At 43.2% G+C, this 21389-nt stretch overlaps 1 protein-coding gene across 3 annotated transcripts in view; it reads right to left on the bottom strand.

Annotated features, from left to right (window-relative positions):
* The window catches only part of MYO3A (myosin IIIA), a 155023-nt gene extending 149529 nt beyond the window's left edge, over positions 1-5494 (bottom strand). For all 3 annotated transcript variants that reach the window (XM_075419554.1, XM_075419557.1, XM_075419559.1), the window contains exon 1: positions 4588-5494. The gene's annotated coding sequence lies outside the window, so the exon portion shown is untranslated. The remainder of the gene's footprint in view (positions 1-4587) is intronic.
* Positions 5495-21389: the final 15895 nt, after the last annotated feature.

Below are 21389 nucleotides of genomic sequence, written 5' to 3'. Positions count from 1 at the left end.
GGACAACTGAAGAACTGATTTTCAGACTATTGACTTTTACCAAATTTTCAAATAGTTGGTGAGTTGTGTGAGTGAGTCACAAGTCAAGGAGTGGCCAGGCTACTAAAGGACAGTCATTAAAAGTACAGAGCAGTCTTTCACCTGTCAAGAATAAAACCATCTACCTATGGTCTCCATTCCCACATCCTTCCAGCTAACCAGCTAACAAACAAAACTTGGGGGTTTACCAGCACTTATGTGTACATTCTGCTGTCTCTGCAGGCAGGATTCCAAATATTATTTTTTTAACATCCCAAGCATAACAACATAGGGGTTTTTAAAACAAAACTTTGCATTTAAATGCATGCATTTGTACGTATACTGCAGGTGGCTAGGGGGTGGTTTGTAACTCTGGGTGGCATAAACCAAAGCAGTACGCTCTGTTCAGGAAAAATCATACATAGTGGACCATAAGAAGAAATGTTCTGGAGCAACAGAGTACCACAGAGTGCTTTGAGCAAGCCAAGGCTCTCTAGGATACCAATGGACAGAAAAGCCAAGTATCAGTTATTCCATAATAAATTAATATGTTGTCAAGGGTCTGACCACTGCTAACGTGTCTTTGTGTCCAGGAGGAACCACAATAGCTTTTTTCTCACTCCTGTCTTGCAGAATTATCTTTTCTGCCTACATTAAATGTCCACTGAACTAATCTAAACCTTCTGTAAATGTTTCTCTTCCTTAAAATAAAGAGTTTCTGTCTATTAGTTCTGGCTGCATTTTTATGAACCAAGATAAATGTGAGTTGTTAACACACTCTTAGAGAACTTATTCAGGTTTCCAGGCTTGAAGAATGAAGCAAAGTACATCAGTAAGAAGTCTGCATACAGCACACACAGCATCTCTATCACTAAATCGTAGTTCCTCCACTCTGGGATCAAATTCCAATGGACCTTGTCCTGCAAGTGTTGCAGAAAGCAACTCACGAAGAGAGGCAATATGGAAAGGTATCACAATTTGGCATAAGGATGAAAGATCACATTTAAGGCTCCAATATGTCTCTTGATTCCTGTCATATATAGCTTGTAACTATTTGCTGAAGTGTTAGGTTACAGAGGAAGAAATCCAGGGGTTCTGTTAGCTCTGCCCTTTGTCGAAGTGCCCAGCTAAACCATTGCTTCAGTCTGCTCCATTGTTTCAGTGGCTTCAAGCTTATCCTGGGATCAGAAGTCTACAGCTCTAAGCAACTTTGTAAGCTCATCAAATCTTCTTTTTAACTACTATTTATAAATAAAATAATAATTCTCATATGATTAAGAGATGCAGTTTTCCAAATAATATCTGCATATGCAAATATAGATGTTTTCTGATTTGTACGTGGGTTGTCCTTCAAAACCAGAACAGTCACTGAGTTGGGTTGGACATTGCTTGGCTACCTGGAGTTTCGTGGTTCATATCTGGGGCGGTGTACATGCTTGTTCAGTGGTTCATTTTCCTCTGTTAAGACTCAACTTCATATTCCAGCCAATAATAAAATAAAGCAGAACTTCAAATGCTCTGGTCTGCTCTGTCAGATTGCCCACTGCACAAACATTTGACAAGAGTATCCCAAGGGACTTAACTGGGAAGCTCTATGCCGTAAACTGCTCCAGTAAAATGCTCTGCATTAGGGACAGGTTACAGCTAACACCTGGCAAATGATGCGAAACAGGCTGGGAAGCTGTAATGATCGTATGCTATCATGTGTCTTGTATTTCAAGAAAGTACGTCTAGCCACCCGCAGTATTTTTTTAAGTGAAGTACTAAATGAGCCCCTAGTTCAATAGACCTATGTGAAATATTTTAACAGTCTAAATGTTCCAGAAGAAGCAAGGGTAATAGCAAGTTACAATGCACATATGTGCAAGAGAAATCACTTTAGCCACATATGAAATAGAGTTCCTTAGTATAACTCCTGGCAGCTGATTAGTAACACACCCCACATTTTACAGTTCACACCAAGATACGCAGAGGGTTATCATGGCCAGCTGAAATTGCAGGGGGCATTTCACTACAATAGGGCATAATAATGCAAAGACAAAATGGGAAGTTGAGCCTAGTGATCCTTTCTTATGCCAGATGTATATGTGGTAGGAAAACACAGACAGGCAAAGCTAGAGTTCTCTTGGGCTTTCGTGGGCTCCTCCAGGTGCATGCAGAGTGCCCAGATACCTCTCAGTTTTATAAAACTAAAGGGACAGTAACATAATGTCCCTAAACTGTTCTGAGGTGCCAGATCAGAAAGACAGGGAAGGAAGAACGCTACCTGCTGCCTCTCTGCAGCATCCAGATGTCCTTCACTCAGTCACTAGCCCAGTCTGGGTATATTTACATTAACTGGTACAGTCACAGTCTGTGCAGGCAGGTCTAGAGATTCCAGCATGCACAACACAGCTGATGCCACAGTTCATAAATACTAACATATTTAAATAAAGTCTCTGAAGGCACCTTTTTCTTATGTACACTTAAGTAAAAAGTAGCTATGACCATTTAGGTTTTATGGTCACCGGAGGCATAGAATTTTCTCTGTATATTTGCTACTTCCCTTTATAGCTGTGTTATTGTCCAGAACTGTGAGGTAATTACTGATCACACAAAGTATATAGCATGCTTCTAGAAACTTATTTCTTACATGTTGGTCTCAGGTCACTTTCCACTTTCTGTTTGCTGCAAGAATGTCCCAGAATGTTCACCCACATTCAGAGCAAGGAAGCACTTTATGTATGCAGGACAGGAGTCATCAGCCTGAGCACCTGAGTCCTTAGGCTGAAAGCATCAGACAGCACTTGACTTAGTTCTGCACTCTGGAGGAAACTCTTTTAACTCCAAACATGTGGACACTAGTGGACAGACAAGTAGAGGCTCACTCTCCCTCGAACATCCTTTCAGTGGCTTCCTACAGTGCAGCAAATGCTACATAAACCCTTTTGTGTCTGAATCCTACTTTTCTCAATACTCAGTTTCCTCACAGGGCTTTTGCATACTCAGCCTTTGTGCCCTTCCTTTCAGACACCTCCATCCCCTCAGCTGGCTTGCGTGGCTCCAAGCACTGGCATGGTCTTCTCTCTGCTCTAGAGGGTTTCCTTGGACCAGGAGGGGAGACATCAGGAAGAGGCTGAAGGGCGGCCTTCCACCTTGCTGCCCTCTCCCACCGTTTTGCAGGAACGTGCTGACACATGGTAACTGATAAGCGTTTTACAAAGTTGTGCCACCCACTCCCCCATTTAAGCCAGACTTTCTAGATAGGGATCCACCCTGGCTGGTATAAGGTGCACTGAAAGGACTGTGGTGACAGGTCACTACCAGAAGACATTATCAGCTGAATCAGTAGTATTTGCAGACCCTTGAGACATGGGTGAAGTTCCAGCCTGTAGCCTCTAAATGAAGAGAACAGAACATCGCAGAAGGCATGGCAGGCTGCAAAGTGACTGGGCTTCCTCTACATCAAACCCTCTCTCTGCTCTTTTCCCAGCAACTGAGAGAGAGAGTACCCAAGAGCTAAAGAGCCTTTCCTACAGAGAAAGGCAGCTCTGCTACAGAAATCACGGGTGCCATTGGGAATAACTTTTCGCACAGGGATCATCAAGACAGTGAGGCAGGTAATGGCCAGCAGTGAGTGGGGAGCAGTGATTTTGTTGGCTCGTTGGTGCTTGCCCTGCCTGCAGCACTGCGGCAGGAGCCCAGCTTGCCCTGGCCCAGCAGAGGGCAATCCCAGCAAATAGCTCAGGAAATCAGTGCTGGTGCCGGGATTTAATTTCCCTGCAAAAGGGAAAGGTTTAAAAAGTAATAGAGTCACAGCCACCCAGCTGCTTGCACCTCCCTGCAAACCCTGCTGCCTGCACCAGCCCTGTGAGTGAGTGTGCGGTGAGAGCTGGGAATAAGAAACGTGTGGGAATGGCCCTCTTTCTACCCATTTTGGGTCAGATTGTGACCTCAGGAGCTCTGCTCCATTTCAAGAGATTCCTTTCAAAGGTTTGTAGGGGTTATGAGGGTTGATTGGATCAAGCTTCACTGGAAAGAAAAGTCCTGGAACGCCACCAGATTTTGCTGACACGGGGACATGGAAAGACTCATCCTGGGATAACTGTAAGTTAAACCTTGTCAATGTCTCTCTTTTTTCGCACACCTCACTCGTATGGTTTTGAATCTTTTCTAGGCCTTCCTGGAAGAGTCTTTGCAACAAAAAGAAAATTAGAGCAGCTTAGTAGGCAGACAATCGTTTGGTGCTGATTTCCTCTCCTAAATGAAGTGAGTCACTTCTAAGCTTCCAGGTACACTGAATGTACATTTCCCGTGCACTCTGATATCAGCGGACATTTTTGCCATAAAGCATATTAGCTAGCCATAAGCTCTCTCTTTTTCTATAGTTCAATGGAATCTGTCCAAACCCCTGCTCATCTATATAGGTATTTTTTTTTTATTCTAGGCAGTTGATTAGCATTGAAAAGCAGAGATAGCACAGAAATCATGCAACACCAAATCTCATTATATGACTTTTCTATATAAAAAGGAAATTAATTGTTCTTAGCGGTATAAATATACATGAAAAATCATTGAAAAAAAACATACCTATTTGATATAATCTTGCAAGAAAGTATTTGACATTCCCTCCATCAGCAGCACTGCTCAGCAGACAACTTAAAATAGTTGCACTACGGTAGATGAAACTGGCAGAGACAGAGTCATGGATGAATGCTGTAAGGTCCGCAGTCTCTTGGCCAGCCAAAGGTGATTAACAGCAGCATGGACTTGTGTTCTGCTCCTTAAAAGCTGCTACAGAAGGGCAGGCTGGACAGGGCAGAGATGATTCCAGGAAGCGCCATTAAGTGGAGATCTGTAGCATAAGGACAGGGCTCTCTTCTAGTGACATCCGTTGTTCCATGCAAGAAGAAAGTGACTGCCGCTGATGCCTTGTCATTTTCACACAGGCCATCACTTATCCCACAACACCCATGGGTTCAGGAGGAAATGTTCAATATTCTTTGAGGTATATCTTCTGATATTTTATTTCTGATCTACAGTGACAAGACAGGATCCACAAGAGCCCTGAAGAAAGGAAGTGCAGTTGTTGAACTCTTCCCTCCAAGCCATCTTAGGAGAAAATCTACTAAAACGCAAGTCTTCAAGTAATGATTGACATTAAATACTCACAGAACTGAAGACTGGCACCTGCATGTCCCCCCCTCATGTGGAATTGCTCTGTCCCCAGGCCAGTGTATTCATAGGGCTCTTGTTTCCTGCTGTGTTCTCAGTTCCTGCATATTAATCACAGTGGGGCATGTGACAGTGGTTCTTGTCATGCCAGGCCAGGAGAAACTCCTTGCCCTCAAGCTGTGTGTGTCTTGTGCAACACACAGGTCTGGTGGATGTGCTGAGTCTGGGACATGGGCTGTGTCTGGTGCTGTGTCAGCAGAGAAGTCAGCTGCTTTAATACAGATGGACATCTGGGGTTGAGGGGTTAGCACTGCAGCACTGCATGTTATTGCACTAAATAGTATTTAGAAGAAAAAATGATTGAATCTGCATTTATGCCTGCCTTTGCTTTCTCACCTTGCCACTCTGTACTTCCTTTTGCTAGACCAGCCAGGATAGGGCTGTGGCCCATGCAGTGTGGATGGACAGCCTGGCCGCACAGCAAATATGGCCTGAAGCAGCAGCCCACACTGTTGACAAAGTGTGTAAGATGCAGCAGATCACCAAGAACAAAGTTAATTTGTGGGCTGTGGCAGCTCAGTTCTCGGAGAGTATCTTCTCATGGTGTTTGCATTTCAATGGTCTCCTGGCTTCTGAGAGCCTTTCTCCTTACACTCTTGAGTGTTCTCTCCTTCCACAAACTTTGGTCATTACCCTCTATCTTGTCCTCTTCCGCTGAAGTGGCGAGGAACAAAGAAACATCTCTAATGCTTCTCTCAAAAGTCCCTCAAGAGGATTCAGTCCCTGATACCTAGGGCAGAAAATATCAGTCGCAGCACTTCTATCACCCTCTGTGCTCTTCCTGTGGTCCATCTTAAAGCCATGGCTGCATCTGTAGTCATGGAAATATATACTAGACCACGGAGTGTCTACTGGGGTACTTAGTGGCTCTGAGAGGGTGATTATTATGCTTTCTTTCCCAGTATGACTTCCTCTGATCAACACACCTCCTCACAATCCAGGCAATCAGGTCCTCTGACCCAGTTCATCAGGGATCGCATGCAGCGGGGAGCGGTGCGAACGGCTCCTCCACATGGGCTGGCTCTGGCTCCAGGGCAGCCCCTGGCTGGGCACGGACTCTGCTGCAGTCCAGGGTGATCTGCACTGGAGCAGAGGTACCTGGCGTCAGGGAGGAAAGGTCCGAACCTGGTGAGGGGGGGCTGTATAATGCCTGCTCAGGGAGGAGACTGCAGGCAACCAGGAAAGGTGAGCTTGGACCATCGTGGAGACAAAGGAGGGGCAAAAAAGGTAACTAAAACGGCATGAGTGAAAACACTGACTTTCCCACGTAGTGCAGGAATATACTGTCTGATCCAGAGAAAAGTTAGAAATAATTAAGACAAACAAATTTTTTTGCCAACTTTGGGCAGAGTAAGTGGTTCAATGCTTTGAATCAGGTGGTGATGTTGCTTTTGTTATGGTACCATCTCCCTTGAACTGGAGAGGAAAATGAATGTCTCTTGTCATAGGAAGGAAACACACAGGGTGTTTCATACAGCTGCTAACCCTGGGAACAGTTACTGTGGTACGCTGGACCAAGCACAAAAAAGTTTAGGCAGAAACCTCAGTTTTATACAGTCAAATACTTAAAGTCTCTTCTAGAAGCTGTTTGACTCCCCATCTTTCCCACGGGACCTACCCACACACAGTGAATCGGGCTCAGTGTTTTGTGGTTGCATTCTACCTTTGAACTCGGTAATTCTCTCATCTCTTAATCTCCTTTGCTGCAGGAACTGGCAGCCTGCCTGGCTGTAAGCAGAAGCAATGCCAATGACTTTGCACTTTTGGGTTTTGCTTTTGGGGTTTGTTTTTTTTCACTTTTTAGATTTTTAGGGCACAGCTCAATCTTGAATGTCAGATCTCCCTGCCTCATATTCAGCTGCAGTGACAGAAGCAGAGAAGAAAACAAGTTACAACCAATCCAGTCTGTCTCGCAATACGGGAAGCAGTTATTCCTCAGTCCTATGAATCCCAGAATTTCCTTGATTGGCATTTGGGAAAAAAAACCAGCGACAGCTGTATGTCACAGCTGGTCTATCATGGCCCATAAATGAACAGGTATTTCCAAGTACCACAGCTGATCGCTGGGGACATTGTATAGCAGATTTGAGGTATCTGTCCTCTGATTAGATGTTGCTCTCTGCTTTCCCCTGCATAGACCTGGCTGACACAGCAGTCTTCCTGCCTGCATCAGTTTACTTCAGGTCAGATACATGCAACTCACATTTGGGCTTTCTGTCCTTCAGGTTCTTGTTCCATGTTACTACTTAAGGGTTTTTGCCAGCAGGTTTAAAAATGTATGTTTTGAGACATAAGAGAAAATATGGAACAGTAGAGAGTTAACTTGACATGGAGATCGTCCTTCCTGAAGCCACAGACGTTTGAACATTAAAACTGTGGGCTTTGTTACAGGAGTTCATTTCTTTTCCCTCAGCCATCTAGGCTCGGAATACTTTCCCCAGACTATCTGAAAAAAGAGGAAGAAATCTTTTACCGTTCTTCCAGCGTGGCTTCTGAAGGGCTGTGGCACATTGCTCTCATGTCAAATCTGGGACACATCCTGACTCTAATGTGGTTCCCAACTCCATCCACCCAGTAAAGTACCTGATCCTCTTCCGAGCAGTGCAATTTTGTGGATTTTCAAGGGTATGAAGAACTTCTACGTCACTCCTGCAGCATCACATGAAATGCATTCTTACTTGAAATATTGTGAATGAAAATAACATTGACTATACGATGACAACAGTGCTTTTGACATTGAGATTTACTTTCCTGTTCTTTAATGTTGCCATTCCTTTAAAGTGATAGAGACTGTACAGATTTTTTCACTGTTGTATTTGTTCCTTTTTTTAAATAGAATCAGTCACATCTCAGCCTCACAGAAACTGGAAAATCAGCTTCATGGGAAATTCTTTTACTGTTAACTCTTCATTATACGAGATATTAATCAACAGCCTGGGGCTTGGGCGATTAAAATGGAGAGATGCCAAAGTTGCTCAGCAAGAATCAGGTTGAATCCAGAAGGTCTGTTAGATATGACCATGCTCTGCCTGTGCCATATAGGACCTGGTTGTGTGAAAAAAATTCCTGTCATAAGTCTCCCAGTAACAGAAATTCAGAACAGACAGATCTGAGCATCTGTCTTCTGTTTGCCAAGGTGCATTAGTGCATGCAGATCACATGGAAGATAAGCTAAGTTTTGTCTCGCTCTACAAGCAGCTCTGCCCCGCTGTGTCTGGCACAGGGCGATGAGAGGATCAAAATTGCAGGCGTTGGGGCAGGAAGAGCCTGACTGCTGTAGTGGCTGTGGCTGCCCTGCTGTGTCAGAGACATGTGTGTATGGGGACTGAAGAGATGCCCCGATGGGTCACAGCTGGACAACCAGCGCTCTGTCTCTGCCAGCGTCAGCCAGAGCTGTTGTCTGGGGAGCACACATGAGCCTAGCCACGTTCTGCAGGCCGTCCTCTCACACCTCCCCAGCATCTGTGACTGTTGGATTAGGGATGTTAGAAGGACTGTCCCAGCCTTAGCCTTTTAACAAGTCCTTAAGGACTTGTCCAAAAACTGACATAAGCGCTTTTGAAGCTACTGACACCATTTGCCTCTGAAACCTCGCATGGCAGCAGGTTCCTGCAGCTGGTCACTACCTGCTGTGTAAGGGAGCGCTTTCTTTCATCTGCTGTAAACTCACCTCCTACTCATTTCATGAAGCTCCACAGTTTTCAGATTGTAGGATCTTACAAATAACAGGTCTGCATTCATTTTTCCCATGACCTTCACAATCTTGTAAGTGTTGAGCACATCCTCAGTTGGCGAATTACAGTTGCCTTATGAGGACAGACTCAAAGGCCGGGCTGTCCTCCGGTGCCTCATTTGAAGAGTGGTGGTGTTCTCAGCTCTCCTTGTAGCACAGCTATCCCAACCCTGTGACCCCTGGGGTGCCCCTGCCCCTTCCACATGTCTCTCCTGAGAAGTGAACACCAGAATCACACATGCTGCTGAAGATGTGGGTGTGCCAACATGCATAACAACAAAACTCTACCTTGTTCCTGTTGATGTGCAATGTTTTGTTGGCTTTCTTACTTGCTGCTGCGCATTGAGCCAATGACTTCAGAGCACCTGAGGATCAAAGATCTCCTTCCTGTGTTGGGCCTGCCAGTTTCATTCACCAGCATCTGGCATGGTTTAGATTGTTTATCCCCACACTTAGTGTCATCTGCAAATCTGGAGATCTCACTGTGGTTGATGAAGATGTTGACAAAACTTGTCCCAGCACTGGTCCACACTGCTGACTTCTCCCCATCTTGAAAAGTGACCACTAAACACCATTGCTTGCTTCTTGCTGTTTAATCAGCTTTCAACGTGTAAAAGGACCTTTATTCCAATCCTATGAAAATTTAATTTCTTTAATAATTTTTGGGAAGAAACCCAAGCAATACAAACTGTCACAGTACTGGGACTGATAGGTGGAAGCCTGTGCCCTGGTGTGGCTGGTTCCTCAGCAAGTTTATGTCACCTGGTGACACAGGTCTTGCCAAGTGGCAGGTAACACCAGCACACAGGGCCTGGCACACCCTGGGAAACAAACAGTCTTCCTCCCTCCTATGGCTGCTGTTTCTGTCTTCTCTCACATCGCAACTCATGAGCTACCTACTCCTCAGGATGGCTGTCGTGGTCTCGTTGTTTATGGTGTTTGTGGCTCTTGGACACCTTTGTTTGTTTGGCCAAAGAGAGAAAGGTGTCCTCTGCCTGTGCCAGGTGGTTGGCAGAGTGCAATATCATACAAATGTTGTTCGGGCTTGACATATGGGATGGCAGCGAGGTTTCACTGCCTTGTGGCTATGGCAGCAGCCGGGATCAACTGAAGGTAGGGGTAATCCCAGCCACATGTTCATTCAGACTGCTTGCAAGAGGGCCAGGAAGGGGATGGAGAGGCCTGGGAGATCTCAGTCCACTCATCCATCTGGTCTCCAGCCTGCTCTGAGGTCTCGAAAGCAGGACAGTCAGACATTGCCACACAGGTGCAGTCAGAGCCACTGTAAAGGTGAAGATACAGAACAGGTCTGAGCGAGCAAAACTGGTAATGGGCAACAACAGAGGAGACCATCACTGAGAAGAAGAAAATTTTAGTTGCCACCCGGAAAAGGAAGGAAATGGATTGAGAAAACTCGAGGGCTGGAAGACACAGCATGTAAATCCAGTTAGAAGAGCAGCTGCCGTTGGTTATTGGTGACCAAGGTACAGGTACCGTACCATCGACTGTAAGTCTAAGAGACATCCAGTCAGCCTCCCTGACATTTACTGAGGAAGCCATCAACACCAGTAGGTCAGCAGGATATAAATGCAGCGAGGATTTGTGCACTCAGTAATAAACAAAAAGACAATTGTTTAGAACTTTTTTCCACTGAGGTTTTCCAAACCTTAATGCTGTGTCAGCTGTAAGGGGACATCACTTCACCTGTGATTTGGAATGTATATCCTATCAACAAAGCAAACAACTCTCCAGAACCCCAAACCCCAAATGCTAGATTTTACATTTTTTGGCTACATACATTACCAATATGAAGCAGACCATCGACGAGAGAGGCAGCTCCATCTCTGAAATGGGCAAACAGAGATCCAGCAAAACAGAGTGATCTTTGGGAAAGAAACACTTAGAATGATGCTGACATTGATGAGTCTTTATCACAGACATCTGCATCTATTATAAAATATGAAGAATGGTGAAAAAAGAACTCAAATGCAAAAGTCTATGAGAATCATTAATCAATGATAAGGAATGGAAGGGCATGAGACAAATCAAAAAGCACAGAGTAATTACTTTAACACTTTATCACTGGTATATCATTTAATAGAAAAAAGGGGAAAAAAAAGAAAAAACAAAGAAAAGAGTCATATTAGCACAGTTGGCTCCCTCTGTCATAAACTGTGAGGCGTAAACAAGGACTGTTCCTGCAATAGGAAAACAAGGCTGTTACGGCGGTCTGGGTGGGCAGCAGTGGAAAGCTCTCAGCATGTGCGAGTTTCATTAGTGGTGCAATACCCACGACAGACAGTGATATAGGAATCTGTAACAGTAACTATTGATCTATATTTTCCCTATTGTAATCATTGCCAGGATAGAGAACAAACTGAAATGATGTGTGGCTCAAAAGATTAGTGTTTCAAGAAAAAATATTAGTCAAGGCTTTGCAAAGATGTGCAAGGGAATTAAAAGGAACGGAAGATGTGGGTCAGAATCCCCATACACCTGTGAAGAAGTTTCCGACAAATTGATATTTCTGCCTAGGTTGCAGATTGCTAATAGAATTATGTGTTTTAAAGGCAGAAAGGGACGGTTATATTCCTTTGGTTATGACTTCCTGCATAACATAGCTGCAAACTGTCAACCAAGAGAAGTTTTTTTAGACAAAAAAAATGCAATTTTAAGACTTCAAATGATGGAGAAACTACTACCTTTCTAATGCCTTAATTTGAATCATTAACTGCCGCATACTATGAAGGATACATACCTTCTCAACTTGATATTGTCCAGTCTTAATTTCTCCCTATTAAGTGCATTGCCTGTCTGTAATATGACATTTTGATTAAATACCTTTATTTCCTGAAAAAAAAGCACCTTGCGCTATGAGAAATCTTCATCACCTCCAGATGCTTACAGACAGCAGTGAAGTCACAGCCAGTAGTCCATAAAAGGTAGCAAAACCCATTTCAAATATATTACTCTTCTACGTTGTTGTATCTGATAGCTTAATTGGCAGTGTTCAATTCCCAGAGATAAAATAGCTTTTCGATCTTATTTCTTCTTTCTCTCTTATAAAAGTTCTCTTTTTGTCTCCTATACAGAATTTCTCTCTAGAAAAAAGGTAAAGATAGATTATTAGTGCATCATCTTGTCTGCAGACATTGCAAATCTCTTTTGTCAAGAACTTTCTGGGTGATGTTTCTCTCTTAGTCTTTAACAGTGCACTAGCAAAGCCTTCCTACCTGGGATATATGTTATGAGAATATTTTCTATGCAGAAAGGGTGAAGTGGGGGCTGACTGTATAAAGTGAGGTAAGCTAGTATGTTCTCTAATACTATTCTTTTTTATGTTCGCTAGTACTATTATTTTGCTTTTCCTAGAAACGTCCCCTTCTACCTAGCTTGTTGCATCCATTAGAGACACAAACAAACAAGCCAGCAAGCATCTTTGCTCACTGATTACCTTGTTCTTAAATCATCTCTGAAATAGATTTTCAGCTTTAAGCTGTCACTGTCTCCTTAGAACGTCAACCACAGAAACTTATTTAATTATATTGTGTAGGAGGAACCTGTGCCAACCTCCTCTGTCTGCCCTGTCTCACATGATGCACAGGTATGTCACTGCCACACCTCTCAAATATACCTGCCCTACCATTGCACCCTCACAGTGGTACCGGAGTGCTGAAACATCCCTTCCTTCACAGCCAGCATCGCCCCTCTCCTTCCCACTTTCTCGTCCATCTCCTGGTGACCTGCGCCAGCAGCCAACCCTGGCCCCAGCCCCTGCCACACCTCAGCACAGGCTTCTGCTGGGCCACTTGCTACTCGAATTTCTCTTAAAAGTCCTGGTTCTGCAACCAAAGAGGAATCTGGTTAATTAATAATAGGTACAAACATAATTAAGTGGGTTAAAATAAAATCTTTTCTCTGTTCATTTTGTCTTATTGTTGTTTGGAAAATACCTAGAACAATCAGAAAAAAACCACCGGCAGCTGGCAACGCTACTCCTCTGCATAACCTCAGGGGTAGAAGGCAATTCCATAAAGGGGGAGTTCAGACAAATCCTGTCCTTCAGACAGCAGTTACCTTGAAGGTCTGAAGACCAAACAGATTTCTTTAGAAGACAGGCTCAGACTGTATCTCAAAATACCTAAGGAAGACCTTTCAAAAAGCTTATGGGAACCTAAATGTCTGCATTGGGATTCCAAGTTAAGAATGAGAGTTATTCCTCAGGGTGATTTAATTGCTTTGATACTAGGGGAGACTCAGTCATACGAATGCCCTAAAGCAGCTCTTTCTAGGAGGAAGGACTAAATATGAATGTGCAGCTGAACTTCTCCATTAGCTGCAGGATGTCCAGAAACTAGAAAAGAGAACAGCAAACCTGCATGACACACAGACCCCTTTCGCTAAAGGAAAGCCCTTGTTTATGTAAATACCCATTTCCAGCAATTTAGAAGCAGCTGCTAACCACAAGTGTTTTAATTGCCACTGCACTATTTCAATTACTAATCTCTGCTTTGTTCTTACCTCTCTATGGACATGCTGTAAATTATTATAATTTGTTATGATGGACAGCATTAGAATGGCATCTATTAGCACTTCTATAGTTGAGAGACCCTGATAATGTCTATTAGCAACCCTTGCAGATGATGGCAATGATGGAGGGGAGGGATATCATCATATATCTACTGTGAGCTGAAATTCAGGCAACTGAGTTCTGAATAATTACTCCTTCTTTGTGTGTGTCTGTGTCTATCTTTTTCCCCTTTGTCTCTCTTCCAGACATAAATATTGAAATATGTAAGTAAACTCAGTCATGCTAAAATCCGTATCATAAGGTTCTGCACTATTTTGCTACTTTCAAAATTGTTTAAAAATCTAGCACTTTACAGACGAGTTCTTTATATGTCTAGTGCTGATTTTTTGGTACTTTGTTTCAAATATTGAAAGAGAGTAAGATAGCATTTTAAAAGGTAGCAGGAGGCTTATTATAGAGGGGGTGGCAACACAGAGTGGGCTTAGGAGAAAGACCGCTTCTCCGTAACCTTGCTGACCCCTGCAAGCTGTAAAAATCAATAGGAGAATCAACCCAATTAAGGGATACCAAGAAGTTTACAGAGGCTGAAAATGGAACTTAGGGATGAAGTCATTGATTTATTGTCACGGAGTGATCCCAAATAATAGATTTATAATTCCATTGTTTGCCACTGCATTATTCTTCTTCTTTGAAGCAATCAAATATGAGCCCCTCTTCTGATCAGATGCGTTAGGTAATTATCCTTGTGAAAGGTGCTTTTGTCCTCCTTGCTGTTTAAAATACTTGAAGATTCACTGAGTCAAAAAACAAATGACTGAAAATGGTTCATGACTCAGTAGGTGAGAGCATTATTCTCACTCTGTTTCTGTGTGGGTGGGAGGAAATGTAAATATTTTTTAAAAATCTATAAGAAATGTGCTTCCTGCCATCAGTCCTTCCCTGGTGATAAATACCTTAGAGACCAGTCTCCTGAGAGATGTCCTTGTCTTGAATCCACGCAGAGGAGAGCACCAAACCTGGCTCACCACCGCCACGTGACTGTTCTCCTAACAACCCGGCAAGGTGTCACACCTCTTCTCTCAGTTGCTCTGTGCTGCTGCCCCTTCACAAGGCTCATTTTTTCTCACAACAAGATGGTTTCACTCTGAATCAAAGCGAACATTTTGTAGCAGAGCGAGTGCAATGTTTTCCGGACCCTCTAGTTACGATGGTACAAGGCCAAATGCTTGGTGAAGGTGTACTGGTCCAGGGCACTGGCTGTCCGACGTTCAGTTCACCAGCACTGGTACAGGGTGGTCCCCTTCTACACAGGTTTGAACAGGTTTAGCTGCATTCACACTGCAGAAATTTAATCACTTGAAGTTTTTTGTAAATAGATCTGTCCTTGAGTGAAAAGGTCCATCCCTTGGTTTCACAGCTAGCTATGCAGAAGTGATAGCTGCTTGCAGTCAAGCTATCACAGCCATTATACAAGGCAGCTGCATTTGGCCTCGGTTTGCTTTAAAATGTCTCCACATTTTGGGGGAATTTTCCAGAATTATCTCATGTTTCAGTCTCTCTGGGATCCCTCCTGGGTAACGTACTGGCTGCCCTTTCTCATTGTTTTGGAAATGTGATGCTCCAGCGCAGTGCAGGTACCCTCTCTAGATATGAGTTGCTCATGTGTAGTTCTCCATGGACCTCCAAACTCAGAGACACTGTGGGATACAGCTGAGCGATTCAGGAGCATTTTGGGAACTGAATGGCTTAATCCTTTGCAAAAAGCCCTTTCTTCACTTCAGGTTACACTGAAAATGTAGAATTCTACCAAAGAGATAAGGCACAAATGTGTTTTCTTCCTAAACAAGATCTATTTGTGGTGTACAATTTCACTGCCTTGTTAATGCAAGCACAGGGGGTGTACAGAACAAAATACAGCATAGCTGACAATCACAGCACAGGCAAATGTAATTATTCTCCTTTAGGAAGAGGTGCTAGTGAAGATTTTGGAGAAGCAGCTGGACTAGGATGGAGGTATGTCTGGGTTTGGGGATGAGGAAAGAGGAACAGTGAAAGGTCATGAATGCAACTGATCTGCTGCTGCTGGGATACGAAAGAGAGTAGTAGATGCTTTTAGTAAAATGTACCAAAACTCTTTGGAAAGTAGTTGTTTCTCTGAAAGTCTTCACCCCGTCCTTCCTCCATGCCAGTAATTACCAGTCTGGGTCCTAGGGCCCACCATGGTCAACACGGGCAGCAGGGTCATGGCTGGCTGCCAGCCTCACAGCGACCCAGGCAACTATTTACCTTGTCTTTGGCAGTCCAGTTACTCCAAAGGACACAGACAGTTCGCAAGATCAAACTGGAACTTGTGTGTACAGAGGAATTCCTCACCTTAATACTTTTTTTTAGTAAAAATCAGTCTGAGCTTCTTGTAGAGACCCTGAGATCTTGCCAAAATACATGAAAATTGTGCCCTGAAAGTCTAGAAAACACTTTAAATTACATTGGCTATGCGTGATGGGAAGATCTGCAGATTATTTAGTTAATCATTGCAAACACTTTGAAGATAAAAAATCTCATTTATATGTTACTAGTAGCAGTAGTTATACTCTTATGTTGTTCTCTTTAGTAGAGAAACAGGTACTTCAGATGAGACAAAGCTGGGAAAGAGAAGGGAAGTAAGCACCTATGTATGGATTGCTGTTGTTTGCACCCCACCAACTCGGATTTACAGTCAGCCCAGATTCATTTTCTCATCTGTTCAGTGATTTAACTGTGTCACTTCCCCAATGTCAGACATCATCGCAGTGAGATTCCAGCGCGTTTCCCTGACAAACATGTCCTTAAATAACTTCTTTACCACTTACTAACATACAACCATTCATAAAGAGTCAATTCATGGATCCCAGTGACACTGTGCAGCTTCTGCCTTGATAGCAGCTAAGTGGCACTAATGTTATATTGAATTTGGGAAGCAGCTTGTTTGCATGGAAGAGCCTCATTGCTCAGCTATATTCTGTAGGCTGTGGAAATCAAGCAGCAGCTACTGGATGTGGAGACCTATGAGCTTTGTATTGTGTAATGCTTTGCTCTGAATGTGCTAGGGCAGTACAAGAGCTAAAATAGATACCATATACAAGGTGGTTTTACGGACCCTTGTCCAGCAATCAGCATCATCCAGTTTGTAAAAAGACAAATATACTTGTTTTTTTGCAGCATACAAATGAACTAAAGAAAGTAAAATATCCCACATTCTCCCAAATATACAAAAAATGATTAAAACCACCTCTTGAAAATAATTACATTACAAAAATAGGGCTATGTCTTGTTAAAACAGTTCAGAGTTACAACTTGATTCCATGATGTTATACAAAATCAATAGGCGTAGAATATTCCTGGTGACAGACTATTTACAGTTCCTGCTAGATATTGATAATTGTATGCATTTTCTTCTAATTAAAATGACAAAAGCTATTACTTTAAAACTATCTTAACATGACTGATGCGGTTTCATATTGGCTAATAATATTCCTCCATTTGTTTCTTACCCATTTATATGCTACCACTTAGTGTCAGTGAAGCGTGACACTGCCAGATGTGCCTGCAGAACTGAAGCGAGGGCACACGAGCAGTGAAAGCCTTACAAGCCCTTCAGCTAATTGACATTATTGCGTGTCCAGGAGGATGGAGGGGAACAGCAGAACAGTAGTTTGTTTCTTGGCCAGGATTCCACAGCAAAGCCGCAGTGACAGCATCCTGCTGAACAGAAGGGCCTTTGTCAGGAGACATTCCCTCTGGTTTAGTGTGAACTTTTAAAGATTCAAGTTCTTTATTGACAGGAGGATTTTAATCTTTCCTATATTTACATGTTTTATTAGAATCCAAGTAATAGCCCTGGGTGAGATTATTAAATTTCACCTTATCTGGATACAATTTTTTTGAAAGAGCACAAGATAGACACTCTCCTCCCTCCACACACACCCTCCTCATCCAAAGGCCATCTTATGGGAGAAAATGCCAAATAAGACACACTTTTTAAAAACCAGTATGACACACAGTTGTGTAACTTCTTATGGTTTCTTTTTTTTCAGTTAAATACACTGCTGGCATCTGCTTTAGATTAGAAATAAGTGTGGGCACTGGTGCTGAAGCCCGGAGGGGTTATTCATGGTAAGCTGCAGCTTGTCACACAGGCAGTCCCCAGCTCCAAGGTGAGAGATGGGTCTGCATCTACACCTGTGTCTCAGAGCATGGTGGTAGCACCTGGAAAAATACTTTCTCGACTACATGCATTGCTTTGCGATGGACATCTACCCAGATGATGCCACAAGGATGTGGAGCCTGGGAAGCCATGCAGTTGCCTGCAGAGATAATGCATTGCTTTTGCTCTTGCTGTGGTGCTCAGGGAAAGAAATTTACTCCTCAGATTTCTTCCTTCCTCCTCAAAAACTTCATGTGTTGCGTGTGGCAGGGATGGCAAAAGCCAGGGGGGCAGTGATGGCTCCACAGTGATGGCTGTGGGCCATGGAGAGGAGCTGGATTGGGCAGCAGTGGGTAATGGATGGGGCACCCTCACCAAGCTGGCTGCTGCAGGGATGCAAAGGTGAGCAGCTGAAGCTCAGCAAACTGAACAGATTCAAAATGAGGCCTTTTTTAAGTAGGGAGAGTAATACGCCATGGGAACAAATCGTTACAGGTGAAGTGTCCTTGCTGCCACCACTTGAAAATGTAAACAAATCTTGGGTTTCTTTTTGAAATATTTGCCCTGCTTCCTCCAGCTATTGCAGGTGTTATGACAGATATTAATGACGGGGGGGAATCTTTCTCCTGTGCAACATCCACAGTCACACAACAGTGAGCCCAGCAGCCTCTTTCTGCCCTTACAATAGACTGATCTGTCAGTCCCGTGAGACCCATCAGTTACCAGCCACGTCTCAGACAGACCTGTCAGTTGCTCATCTAACATCATTCTTCCTGACATGAGGAAGGAGTGGATAATCGCTGTCTGTGTTGGCAGGAAGAACAACATGGCAACAGCAGAGCTGACAAGCGAAGCAGTTGGTGCTGAGGGCCAGATGTCCATGCTGCCCACAGCTAGGGGCCACTATGGGCCACGTCCAAAGACCCAGGGCTAGCTGGAGCACCTGAAGTATGCCTGCAGAGCCCAGCTTCTGCTTGCCTTCACCCAAAAGGGAGACACTTTGCAGGCTTTCAGATTACACTGCATGATAGGTGGTGATGGTTTGCTGAAACAGTGCTCTCCTGATCAGAACCATGGTGGTGATGGGGACACCCACCCAGCAATGTGGCACAGAAATGCCTCAGTCAAGGAGAAGCCTTGCCCATGACAATAATCAGCTCTGGGTCCTCAAGAAGTGGGAAAAATTGCATTTTATGGTTCCCATGGCCAACAGTGCAGCACTTTAATATGAACTCAGGCTTAATCAGCCTTGACATGATAGCAGGATCTGGCTATCTGAATGAGGCACATGCGTCTTTTTGAATCTCTAGGACATATGGTTTAAGTCAGTTATGAAAAAATAAAAATATTTACATCAGCAAAACTCTAAGTGCTGAAACATACGGAACATTATTTCTAACAACCTGAGAGAAAATGTTTCCTAATAGCAGTTCTTGTCTTCTCTTTAGCAAGGCTAATCTTAGTCTTCATTGTTTTCTAAATGACACTATTATGCAGTAAATAGAATAGGAAGCCAAGGAACAGAAATTGCTCAGTTCCTGGTGAACTTTCTTCTCATCTTGCTCAATAATCATGATTATAATGATTTTATTCATAAGTCACATTAACATTTTCCCTATGTTAAAATTAAATTCAATGGGAAGTGAATGATCTGTTCCCTAAATGCAAAGCTAAAAGCAATACATCTTGCTCCTACATAAAACAACCATATTTATGCTCCAGATAGTCAATGACTGTATCAGAAATCACTATTCTGATGAACCCTGGCATTCAACTCTTCCTTTTCTTTTTGTTTAATAGCAGAACAAAATGTCAGTCTAATAAATTAAAGCATCGAGATCTCTATCTATGGAGACCCCAGAATGTCAGAAAGATTGATACTAAATTGCTGGATGCAGAGTAATCAATGTCATCTGAGAGATCAGGATCCAAGAGTCAAACACGACAGTGATCAGATGGATTTGTGCACTGTTTTGTTCTAAAACATGTGCCATTAACTCTTCACATTTCCACCAGATGTAAGGGGACCCACTTTAGGACTAAAAAGACACTTTGTTGTGAACATTTTGCTGAATTGGGGTATCCTATAAAAGCAGAGGCTGGACATAATTTGCTGACATTTTGTTTTAGGAGAAAGTAAGTTCCTACAATGAGAAGGAATACTCTGAAAATCAGACTCCCAAGCAAAGTGCCTACTATTGCCTAGTGAAGGTATGTTGGGCTGCAACAGCACACCTTCCAAGGGAAGCGGGATAACCATACTGAAGCCAAATAATCATTTCCCTTTGGAAGTGAACCAGCTGGTTTTTCGAGGGGGAGGGCAAGCAGCAGCACGATTACTTGGGGCTTGACACAGTCCTGAACCTGGCAAAGGACACACAGATCAAGAAGTAAGAAAGGCTGCAATGACTCAGATCAAAGACTTGCAGCCTTGGGAGGTGAGTGACTGATGTGCTGAGGTGAGTGACTGATGTGTTTGTAAAAGGCACTGTAATTGTTTTATATTTGCTTGGCATTTGTGGAGGGTCAGTCTTCTGGGTTTATATCTGTCACCTACAGCAGACTGAGGAGATTTGAGGGAAGAAAACGTAATAATAAATCTGCTAAGGCAGTATGAGTATAAAAGGATCTATAATAACAGTGGCAGCATTTACCTGAGATGTCTGCATCATTTTGGAGAAATGTTCACACACGATTTGTGGCTGTGATGTTCAGCAACTCACCAAACCTAAAACATGTTTTATTATGCTTGAACAATATATATTGCTTTAATCAAGGCTGTGGCATGTCTGTGACAGAACTCTTGGAGAACGAATGTCCCCAATGGTATTTTGAAGGCAAAATTAGTTAAATGCATGGGATCATTAAGCATAAAGAGGGCGTGTAGTCCTACTCAGGTTACCATAATACAATAATGAAAGGAGTCTACTGGACAGCAAAGCAATACAGCTAGGCATACTACATTGTGTCTATCTCACCAAGCATATTTTCTGTAGTATGCTAAATTTTCCTGAAGTTTTGCCAGAGAGGTCCTTTTTAGGTTTACCTTTTGTTAGCTTGGAAAAATTGATGGTAATTCCCTGGAGGAGTGTGAAACAGGGAGACTTGCGAAGACAGCGCGGGAGCATAACACCATGGCACCCTACCCTCCTATTAGTGAAGACAGTGGGTAAAAGCAGCTCTGACGAGGCAGATGTAGGCTAGCCCGATCTGAAACACGTGGGGCTAGGAAGCCATGCTTGGAGACCCTAAGGGCTGAAATGCCGTAGGGAGCCAAAAGGAAATTAGAGACTGAAACCATCAAAACCATGCTGGGCCCCGAGCAGTACTGCAAAAATGATTGCTTGGCTTGCTCAGGATGCTGCTGCCTGAAAATAAACCTAAGCAAATAATGACAGCTATTTCTTTATTCATTTCTCTAGATTTTTTCCAGCAGACCAGATGTCAGGAATCCATGTCTGTCTAGTTTATGCTGAATTATTTAATTTTTATTGGTGATGGCCGAAAAAAAATATGATCACTGTTGAAGCCACATTCCCTCAAATAAGGCAGTTAATCACCTAGTTCAACATAGAGCACCACGAAAGCAGCACTTTTGAAAGAAATAAAAGGTTCAAAATAACTTACTTTCTTGTATATGTATGCATATGTGTGTATGGTATGTGTAAGAGCTGATATTTATTTATACCTGACATGCCTGTGGAGTACCA

Source organism: Opisthocomus hoazin, chromosome 4 (assembly GCF_030867145.1).
Source record: "Opisthocomus hoazin isolate bOpiHoa1 chromosome 4, bOpiHoa1.hap1, whole genome shotgun sequence".
Lineage (NCBI taxonomy): Eukaryota > Metazoa > Chordata > Aves > Opisthocomiformes > Opisthocomidae > Opisthocomus > Opisthocomus hoazin.
This window is presented reverse-complemented; position numbering and strand designations above follow the sequence as displayed.